The sequence below is a fragment of the Schistocerca gregaria genome, chromosome 11, assembly GCF_023897955.1.
Source record: "Schistocerca gregaria isolate iqSchGreg1 chromosome 11, iqSchGreg1.2, whole genome shotgun sequence".
In the NCBI taxonomy this organism is placed as follows: domain Eukaryota; kingdom Metazoa; phylum Arthropoda; class Insecta; order Orthoptera; family Acrididae; genus Schistocerca; species Schistocerca gregaria.
The window spans coordinates 109,916,334-109,927,209 of NC_064930.1; the positions used below are offsets into that span (position 1 = coordinate 109,916,334).

General features: G+C 41.0%; 1 protein-coding gene across 1 annotated transcript in view; it reads left to right on the forward strand.

The window, feature by feature from the left end:
* Positions 1-10,876, forward strand: part of LOC126295200 (uncharacterized) — a 154,868-nt gene that overhangs the window by 143,244 nt on the left and 748 nt on the right. The gene's annotated exons all lie outside the window — the stretch shown is intronic.

Below are 10,876 nucleotides of genomic sequence, written 5' to 3' on the forward strand. Positions count from 1 at the left end.
ACATTAATTTGAAACGAAAATGTCGCTGGCATTTGAAAACTTCACCAATGCGGTATATTAACACTCAGTTTTGACTGAAGTAGTCTGTAAGCACTTTGTTGGTTTTTCGAGTGTAAGGCATGTGTGGACGGTTGATAAGTGCGCCGTAGTTTGCGAACTGCTGAAGACACTTACGGCCACAGTCTGTAGTCTGCTGCCTTGGAGTGTGGCGACAGTGTAGATATCGGCGCACACAAGAGACAGCTCAGGCGCCGCTGGTTTCGCCCACAGGAATCTGCTATCAAGGAAACTTCCAGCTCACCCAAGCCGGGCTCGTGCACAGTCCAAACAGGAACATGGGAGGAGGGGTTTACGATTTATTAGAAGCTGAAATGTTATCGTTCAGGGTTGTAAGTAAATCCACTCAGTGCATCTGCCGGTGTGCCTCACCTTGGATGTGGAGGTGCTCCTGCCTCTATATCTTGAGGGTGCAGAGTGCAGTATGCTACAAGATGTGGCATTTGCGCCGCCAGTGGATTCTGAGGCCATGCTCGTTTCTCATGAGTGCCTAGTAGAAGTGGTGAACTTGACTGATATACGAAGGAAGACGCAGATGCTATATGTGCGCCGGACTATTTTGACGATGACGCAAGAAATTCATACATTCACGTCTCATTTATTTTTTGTATCCGTCCTGCTAGTCTTGAACCCCCTATTGATGTTGGCCGCATAAATTATAAATAAAAACACATTCGTGACTTCTGTCTTGCGGTGAGCTGTTTTAGGGGCTGACATCTTATGGAGACCTGTCCTCACCATGAAATTCCTAAAGACTCGTTGGGAAACGGTCCCTTGCCCGAACCTCGTTGAATGGGAATCGCCGCAAACAACCTGGACGACAGTTTGGTTCAATATCAGTCTTCCGATTTTGCCGATGCGCGCCGGCCTCGGTGGTCTCGCGGTTCTCGGCGCGTAGTCCGGAACCGTGCGACTGCTACGGTCGCAGGTTCGAATCCTGCCTCGGGCATGGATGTGTGTGATGTCCTTAGGTTAGTTAGGTTTAAGTAGTTCTCAGTTCTAGGGGACTGATGACCACAGCAGTTGAGTCCCATAGTGCTCAGAGCTCTCTCTCTCTTTTTTGCCGATGCGCGTAGATTCCAGCGAACGAGCGGACGAGCGGCTTTTCCGTATTGGGCTTCGTGACATGGATTTATGTAGTCGTTGTTCGTCTAAAGATGCGATACGACATCGCTTTACTTGTGGAGGTCATATGTCAAACTGGTCTTGCATAAGGACACAATTGGCCTTCCTTAATAGATCTTCTGAGATTGCATACACTACGAACACCATATTGCGCCCAGATTCTTCTTTCTTTCTTTCTTTCTTTCGACGGTCAAAAACCCATTACCGTTATGTGGTTGCTGGGACTCTTCGTTCATTATGTTGTAGAAGGCGAGGGAGAATATCACGTGAACTTTATGCAGTACATGGTCACTGTGTATTGGACGTGCTTGCGAATGCCTCGATATCGAGACCACTTCACCAACATGTTAAATCTTGTTTTCCGCCGGCAAGGTGATGATTAATTTAAAGTCTCTGATGATTAGTGTTTCTCTTTGTTATGTATGTTCCCATCTGATTTGCATCGTATCGATGAAGTATAGATACACATGAGTGTATACAATCCTTGCAATCAAATTGGGGTATTTCTTGCTCTGCTTTCGTTTTCCTTCTATTTTAGATTATATTACAAACTATAAAAATGTTTAAGAAACACAAAAGAAAATTAAAAAGTACTAAAAGACCATACAAAAATAATTGTTGATACATATCATGTGAGCTTGGTGGTGGTTTGTCGGCTACGTTCTCGTTCCCCCCCCCCCCCCCCCCCCCCTTCTCCTTTTATTTTTTTTTTATCATAATTAATTTGTTCTCCCATTCGCAGCTTATATTACATGGCGATTTGAGTATGGTGTACTAAAGCGTCATGATAGTACCATTCTGATAATAAAAAAGTTATTGTAAAGTACTTGCCTGCGAAAGGCAAAGGTCCCGAGCTCCTGTCTCAATCCGGCACTCATTTTTAACCTGCCAGGAAGTTTCATTTCAGGCAACTAACAGGCAACACTACGCAGTTTTCGGGCAGAAATATTTGTGTGAGTATTTCTACATTATTTCGCGCTACATTCCTTATAGCACAAGCAGAGAAAGGTTAAGTCAACCCGCTTTGACACTTTTCGATGTGATCAATATTATCAGTGATCAATATTATCACAGGGCTGTTGGCCTCCAAGTTGCTGTCAGACTCTCAGTTAACTAGTTTATCGGCATCTGCAAAGCATGAGGCACTTAATTTGTTATGATGATTCACTGGAAGTGAGGTCCATCTGAGCAATAATTCGCATACAACAGAATATAGCAACCTGTTTTGTAGCACTGCCCCAGTACTGGCAATCCTTATCAGGTAGACGTGATGACAGCCTTGAAACGAGTTTTAAAAGTGTGTTGCAATCACCTTAAGATGACAGCATTCCGTAGAGGGAAGGATTCTTCGGACGTTCATGGAAATTAAATGGGACATTTTCGAAGAAAGACAACCTTTTTAATGAAACTCTATTCAGTAAACATAGAAAACTAGCACTCAAGGTAAAATGTGGAATGATGCTGCAAGTTGCTTTCTTCATTAATGCAGAGACCGTCGTACTGATGTATGGGAAATTATACCTCATATGAATGTACTGAAGACAATATTTTTCCTGGGCCCAATCTTCTAAGGAATTAATCAATACTATCACAGAGTCCTGTCTCCTATTTACTGTACGTTGTGCAGGTGGTATACTGAACATTTCTACGTCAACATCCATAGTCTGCAAACCACTTAAGTGAAAGGCAGAGCACACTCCACATACTTTAGCACAGTAGCGACTCTGTCTGTTCCATTCGCATATGGATCACAGGAAGAATAACTTTCCAGTTACCTCCTGTAATTAGTCTGATCTTATCTCTTCTGACTCTTACACAATGATTTGATCAAATACATCTGGTGCCTTTTATAACTACACTTAACATGACGTCTTAGTTGCAGTTTCTGTGGGTACAACACACTTGAAGAATCTTCAGATATATATTGTAAATTGTTTGCAATCTCCTTTGTACACGGCATTTTCCCAGCAGCCTATAAAAGAACCAAAGCCTGCCAGCTGCTTTACCTACAACTAAACCCATGCGATCGTTATGTTTACAGCCGTACAAACTATTACCGTCAAATATATGAGTTTGCTGATTACAGTTTTGGCTTAGTGAAATAGAAATCGCGGAATACTGGTTTTGTATTTTCTGAAAACCACAGTTTCATATATCTGATGATTCGAAGCAAGTTCCCAATCCTTGCACTTTTTTTATTATTACTGTTAGCAAGTTCTGAATATTTATTCTTTATATAATATAGCAAAACCTGAGATAATGAATACAATCATGGCAGGCCATTAAAATACACGGTGAGTCACTAACTATTGCCACCAAGAATAACTCCGAAAGTATGATAGGAGCTGAAAAGTTTGTGGGGCAAAAGTTGCATGGGATAACCGTAGCAAGAATATGTCGATTTTTTGTTGCTAGGTGGTATCGCTTCAGAGATATGAAGGCCAACACTTTTTTTTTTTTTAAATGGGATGATATACTTTGGTAACTATTTTCTGATAGCGGTGATCGAGACGAATCCACTTATGTGTAACAGTAAGGTCACAAAGGTGGCATGAAAGTCCATTTACAGAAGTTGTTCCAAGCGATAGCCATTGGTATCAGTGCAGTGCTGTAATCTTCTTATCATGGATTGAGTGGCATTCCTTATCACTTCGGCACTTATCGAAGCACATGCTCTCTCTTATATCGTGCAAATAGTAACTAGTCGTCGAATACGGCGTATCCATCTAACGTGCCGTTGACGTGTAAACACCATTCGACGGTTTCGCAATACAACACTTAACAGGAACAGTGCGACGACTTGTATCGTCGAATCAAACGAATGTGAATGATGTATTCCTTCCAAGAACAAGTCTATATGCTTCTCATTTACGGAGAATGCCAACGAAATTAACTGTCAGCTAGAGACTTATACACTGAAAGATATCCTCAAAGATATCGTCAATGTACTCACCCTACACGCCGTTCATTTAAATATGTGTAAGATAAATTGATAACAACTGGATGTTTAAGACATCGGAAACATATCCGCCAAAGGAGACTTACTAATGAGGAAATGGATGTTGGTACTCGTGCCACTGTTGTTAGAGATCCTCGTGTTAGTTCGCGTCAAATCGCAAGGGAATCGTGTATGAGTGTTTCCGTTCTGAATCGCCATAAATATAATCCTTATCATATCAGTCTCCACCAAGAATTAACTGGTATTGTTTGTAAATGTATCATTAAATTCTCCCGATGGGCTCAACTTCATATTCAGAGGGCTGCCACACTTAGTAATTTGATTTTATTTACTGAAGAGGCAACATTCACGAACCATAGAAATGTTAGTTTGCGTAACATGCATTATTGGGCAACTGAAAATGAGTGAATGATTTCCTTCGAAGAACAAGTCGATATACTTATCATTTACGGAGAATGCCAACGAAATTAATTGAGAGCTAGAGACTTATACATTGAAAGATACCCTCAACGTACTCAACCTACACGTCGTACATCTAAATATGTTGGCTGCGGCCAGTTGCACACCACTAACCATGGTCAGTGAATGTATGGTGTGGGATTTTGGAGGACAGAATTTAGGCCCCTGTTTCATCGATGCAAATCTCAATGATAGGAAGTACACCACATTACTGCAAGAAACATTAGGTCTGTTATTGGAAGAAATACCTTTGGGAACAAGGAAAAGAATGTGATATCAACACAATGGATGTCTGGGACATTTTTCGCTGATGGCTAGAAATTGGTTGCAGAGATAATTCCCAAATCGTTGGATTGGACGCGGAGGAGATGGGTCGTGGCTGGCTCGTTCACCACACTTGACGCCTCTGGATCTTTTCTTGTAGCGAATCGTAAAAGGCATTGTTTATAAAGACGTTCCAACTACACCTGAAGATATGCGAGAGACAATTGTCAGATTATGTGTGCTTCGATAAGTGCCAATGAGATAAGGAATACCACTCAGTCCACGATAAGAAGATTGCAGCACTTCATTGATACCAATAGTGATCACTTCGAACACATTCTGTAAATGAACGTTCGTGCCACCTTTGTGACCTTCGTTGACCTTCAAAGACCTTACATTTACATGTTATTGTATTCGTCTCGATAGCCAGTATCAGAAAATAAGTACCAAACTGTAGCATCCCATTTAAAAAAAAAAAAAAAAAACCAAGTTGACCTTTATATCTCTGAAGCGACCGCACCTAACAACAAAAAACGAACGTCATATTCTGGCTCCCGTTTTCCCATGCAACTTTTGTCCCACAAACTTTTCAACTCCAATCATATTTTCAGAGTTATTCTCTGTGGAAATAGTTAGTGACTCATCCTGTAGAACATGAACATCGAGGATTATAAGACATTTTGCTGAAGAAAAGCTGAAGTTACTTCTATTTATGCCGATTACTCTCCATGCAAGGAAAAAAACCCTTCTAAGAAACCATTCATCGGATGCAAATTTCGGTTGGGGCCCCATAAAGTCGTACTTTACCTGACAGGCGTTTTTAGGTTACCTACTCAGATACTTTCCGGAATTCAAGATATGCTGGACACACATATCTCACTTGATTAAATGCTTTCAGGCTGTAATTCGAAAGAAAATGGAGATGCATTACAAGTGATCAGCGTTTGCGAAATCGGTGCCGGTTGTCATTTACGAGGTTATTCTTTTGTAGATACTCGTTCAGTGAATATATTACGCCATTGCAAAGGCATGTTTGCTGTCCTAGCGACACAGTAGCTATACATTGCACGCACAAAATGTTGGTAATCTGCATCAGAACGACTTTGAACCATCTTTTAACTTCATTTCCTATGCATCATGTATGCCTCTTCATTTTTTTTTTTCCTGCACCAGGAAGTAAACTAAACGGGTTACAGCACATGTTTGCACCACGTGCTCACTGTGTAACACCTGTTTTCGTTTCTGTATGTTCCCAGCGTGTGACAGTGTTTGCTTGAAGGGAGGTGTTTACCACTGTGTCAGTATGACGAAGAAATGGGGGAAATTTATGTTTGTTCTTAGTAGTAACTCTGAACTGAAATATATTTATAATATCCTGTAATATGCTAATGTACTTCAAACTATCAAGTAAGTGATTTTTTCTTTCAACTCAGCAATAAAATGTATTTTGTTCATGTGGCACTGGGTCTACATTCAGCAGTGCCCTGTGGTTTCCCACTCCACTGCCATTGTTTTCATGACATTTTTGCAGCTAAAAGCTATTTGTTTTCTAGCATAAATAAAATTGTCTTTGAACACATTCTAAAATAGTGGAGAAGCTACACAGCTTCTTAAACTGAGAATTTTTTACTTAGTCTGTCTTAAAATAATAGTGTGACCAGTAATATATGGCACTCATTTATAAAATATTAGCTCCAAACACTGGAGGTTAATCGAAAAGTTACTATCAAGGTTTGAACCTGTGGATGATGACTCCCTAAGAGGAGGACAGTATGGTTCCATCGAGGTACTGAAGTGTGGAAGGCTCTTTTTCTAGAGCTGTTGTTACTTTCATCGACGTGAGATAGCTTAACTTTTAGAAAAATTCAGAATTATTATTTCATTTTATTGTTTAATGGAAGTCTGAGTAGCTGTATAACTTGCATCAATGGGGATATGAACAACTCAGTTATTTATATTTACAGCAACATAATTAGAATTGCTAACGTCGTTTATGGGCCAATGTCTAGAATTTTACTTGATGTAGATTTTTTATTTTAATTACAACCTCAACTATACCATTCTGCTGAATGTATTTCACATTTCGTGTTTAGCGTTGTGCAATATGTCTCACTGTGTTGCATTGATGGTTGACAATCTGTCTCGTGCCTGAAGGGCAATTACATTTCTTTTGACTACTGAAGTCTGATGCCGAAAAGTAGGCATAATAATATGAAGATTATATTAACGTTCTTTTTGCCTGTGCTATGTACCATTTGTGACTGTGTTATGACGTCTGGTGGCTGCTTCAGCCTCTTTTGCCACAGGCAAAATATATACTTGTTTCATGGATTAGCAGTTGGTTTTTGAATCTCTGTTGGGCTATATTACATGCTCATTATATCACGGCTTGTAAGATACACTTGCTGCTTGCTGGTAGTCAGTGGAAATAACCTGTTTGATAATGGAGATTGATCACCATAATTATTTATCATCTATTCTGACTAATTGCAAAGTATCCATTTTTCGAAATATGAAGAACACGATTGCTTTTCATTCATTGGGAGTGGTGTACAGTTTACGAGCTGTATGACTTGCTAAGTGTACTGACGGGATTCGCCAATTCTCATTTCCATTTACCACAAGCCATAGCTGAGCAGACTAACAGCTGAGGTTCGGCTTGTTGTGTTGCAGCCTCTGCAGGTGCTCTGCTGACATGGCGTGAGGCTGAAAAAAATTCACTGAAGGTGGACAGAAGGGAAATGTGGGAAGGTGGAACATTTGCTGCTGTGCCTGTGATGACCCATTCTAACATTCTGCGTGGTGTCTGTCTGTTCTATATCGTGTCCCCCTACCACTTTCGCGCAACTACGCTCTGAGCGTGTTTTTTAGGGAATTGACTAGTTTGAACCTGGGACCTGTTGCTGGTAAGGAGACGTCAGACCACACATGACATGTAAAATTCAGAAGAGTTCAGTGAGACTAGCGGTGATATAACCAAATACTTAATGATTTCAGCGTCAGCTCCACTGCACTCCCTGTGAAAGAATCTTAATACTAATTGAATTTAGTGGAAGGGGTTCAAGGCTTTCCTATTTTTAGTTAGCTGGTAAAATAACGTCGAAAAAGCAGTTAAGTTTACCATGGGAAATCTTATTCTACGCACAAGACATTGTTTATAAATTGCACTATTGATAAAAGGAAATGTTTTAATACAGGATGGTAAAAACCAACTGCGTTCAACAAAAATGTGAACGAATATTCCCTGAATGGGTTTCCAAGTTCTCCAATGGATCGAAGGATGACCTATGCCATATCACATCTACAATCTAGATTTAAATTAAGTTTCATAAAAGAGAAAACTATCAAAATGGTCTACAGTGACCTTCTGTTATCTTTAATTACTTATCTAACTTGTCGTAAATTACAATGGTTGATGTGGCTTCTCATTAACTATATAACAGAAAAATCATTGCGTTTCAAACTTTTTACTGCAAGTGGCAAATGTTAACACCATGAGCTTTAATTGACAATCGACACTAGTATTATTCAAAAAGTAACAGATGAGACTTCTGCAGTTCTGAGTGAAGCTTTATGCGCTGTTATGCGGCATTGCGTGCGTTCATTACCTTGTCAGTGTTCGGCAGGGGGCGGCGGGCAGCACAGCTCCGCTCACCTCGCCGTCTCTGAAGTAACTCTCTCCTAACTTCTCCTTACTACAATTTACCGAAGTTGGTTTAAAAAAAACTATCTGGCTGTGTCTTCCTCTGACCAATCAGGGTCTCAATGTCAACCTTGAGCTCCATCTACAAAAATTCTGTCTATCCAATGAGAAACGTTTTACTTTTCGTGGTGGGGCAATGTTTTTAAAGTTTGCAACATAACAGAGACGCAAAAAAGTCTCACGCTAAAACTTGCAGCTGATGTGGTCCTTTTAGTGTTATCGTAAGATATATACTGTTCTTCTGGAGGGCTCTATCTTTTAACATGAGCTGGGGGTGGTCCTAGCGGTTAGCTGGCGACGTGGGTGTCCGTCCCTTATCGTAGGGCCTTCAGCTTAACATGGTTCTGCTCTAGGCTTCTGTTCTCGTTTCTCCTCTCGGAACTGCGTCTGTTTCACGGCGGGAAGGTATGACATGCATTTAGGCATTCTTGTGTTAGTCTGTGGTATTCCATTTGCTCACTCGTTACTCGTGTTACTCGTATTACTTTGGTTAATTTAATGTCACGGTTTATTCGGAGCTATGTGACATACTACTGGATTTGCCTATCATGTCAGGGTTTTCATGGAAGGTGTTGGATTTGCCTGACACCTTACGCCATGTTACGTGACATGTGGTAACATGTCTTGTAACTGCAGCATCACAGCTGTGTGAAATGTATGGAGGTTGTATACCATTCTTAATAATTGACAATAGACTGATAATATGACTTCTCAGGATAAGCAAATAATGTGGTGTGTATATTGGTACCAGCGGCTGACTGTAATTTAACACAGTAGCTACTGAACTATGGTTACTGCAGACACGTGTGTAAATTTACTCTGAGATCAGAGCTAAAGTGGTATGAATATTTTAAAAAATGTCACACTGTAACTACAGTTGCCCGTTTTTGCACTATCTGCACAGCAAACAGAGAGGTAAATTTATTCTTAGATCTGAACTGAAATTGCATTTTGATTACAGACCATACAAAGCAAAAATTTGTCGATGGATAAATTTACAGTGGTTTTAGATAGTACCAAACATGCTTCTATCAAGCATTTTTCAGTAACTGGAAACAATATGACATTACAAGTATCTGGACACCCCCAAAAACATACATTTCTATATTAGGTGCATTGTACTGCCACCTACTGCCAGTACTCCATATCAGCGACCTAAGCAGTCATTAGACACCGTGAGAGAGCAGAATGGGGTGGTCTGCGGACCTTACGGACTTTGAACGTGGTCAGGTGATTGGTTGTCACTTGTCTCATACGTCTGTTTGCGAAATTTCCACACCCTAATCATCCCTAGGTCCACTTTCTCAGATGTGATAGTGAAGTGGAAACGTGAAGAGACACGTACAGCATAAAAGCGTACAGGCCGACCGCATCTGTTGACTGACAGAGGCTGCCGACAGTTGAAGAGGGTCGTAATGTGTAATAGGCAGACATCAATCCAGACCATCACACAGGAATTCCAAACTGCATCAGGATCCACTGCAAGTACTATGACAGTTAGGCGGAAGTTGAGAAAACTTGGATTTCATAGTTGAGCGGTTGCTCGTAAGCCACACATCACGCCGTTAAATGACAAACGACACCTCGCTTTGTGTAAGGAGCATAAACAACGGACGATTTAACAGTGGAAAAACGTGTGGAGTGACAATCACGGTACACATTGTGGCGATCCAATGGCAGGGTGTGGGTATGGCGAATGTCCGGCGAACGTCATATGCCAGCGTGTGTAGTGCCAACAGTAAAATTCGGAGTCGGTGGTGTTCTGGTGTGGTCGTGTGTTTCATAAGGTGGGGGGGGGGGGGGGGGGTGGTCACTATCACAGCACAATCCTGCATTGATGTTTTAAGCACCTTCTCGCTTCTCACTGTTGAAAAGCAATTCAGAGATGCCAATTGCATCTTACAACGCGATTGAGCACCTACTCGTAATGCACGGCCTGTGGCGAAGTGGTTTCACTACAATAACGTCCCTGTGGTGGAATGGCGACTTCGTGCCAGGCCTTACTGACACAGATCAATACCTCTCCTCAGTGCAGCAATCTGTCAAAAATGGACTGCCATTCCCCAAAAACGTATGCCTGGGAGAGTGGAAGCTGTCATCAAGGCCAAGGGTGGGCCAACACCATATTGAATTCCAGCATTACCGCTAGTGGACTTCATGAACATGTATGTCATTTTCAGTTTTGTCTCCAGATACTTCTGATCACATGATGTGTTGCAGATACCTAGTGTGTATTGTTAATGGAATATTTCTCGATTTTTACGTAGATTTCAAGAATGGAAGCTCGAGTCTTTTTTACTTTTCTTTAT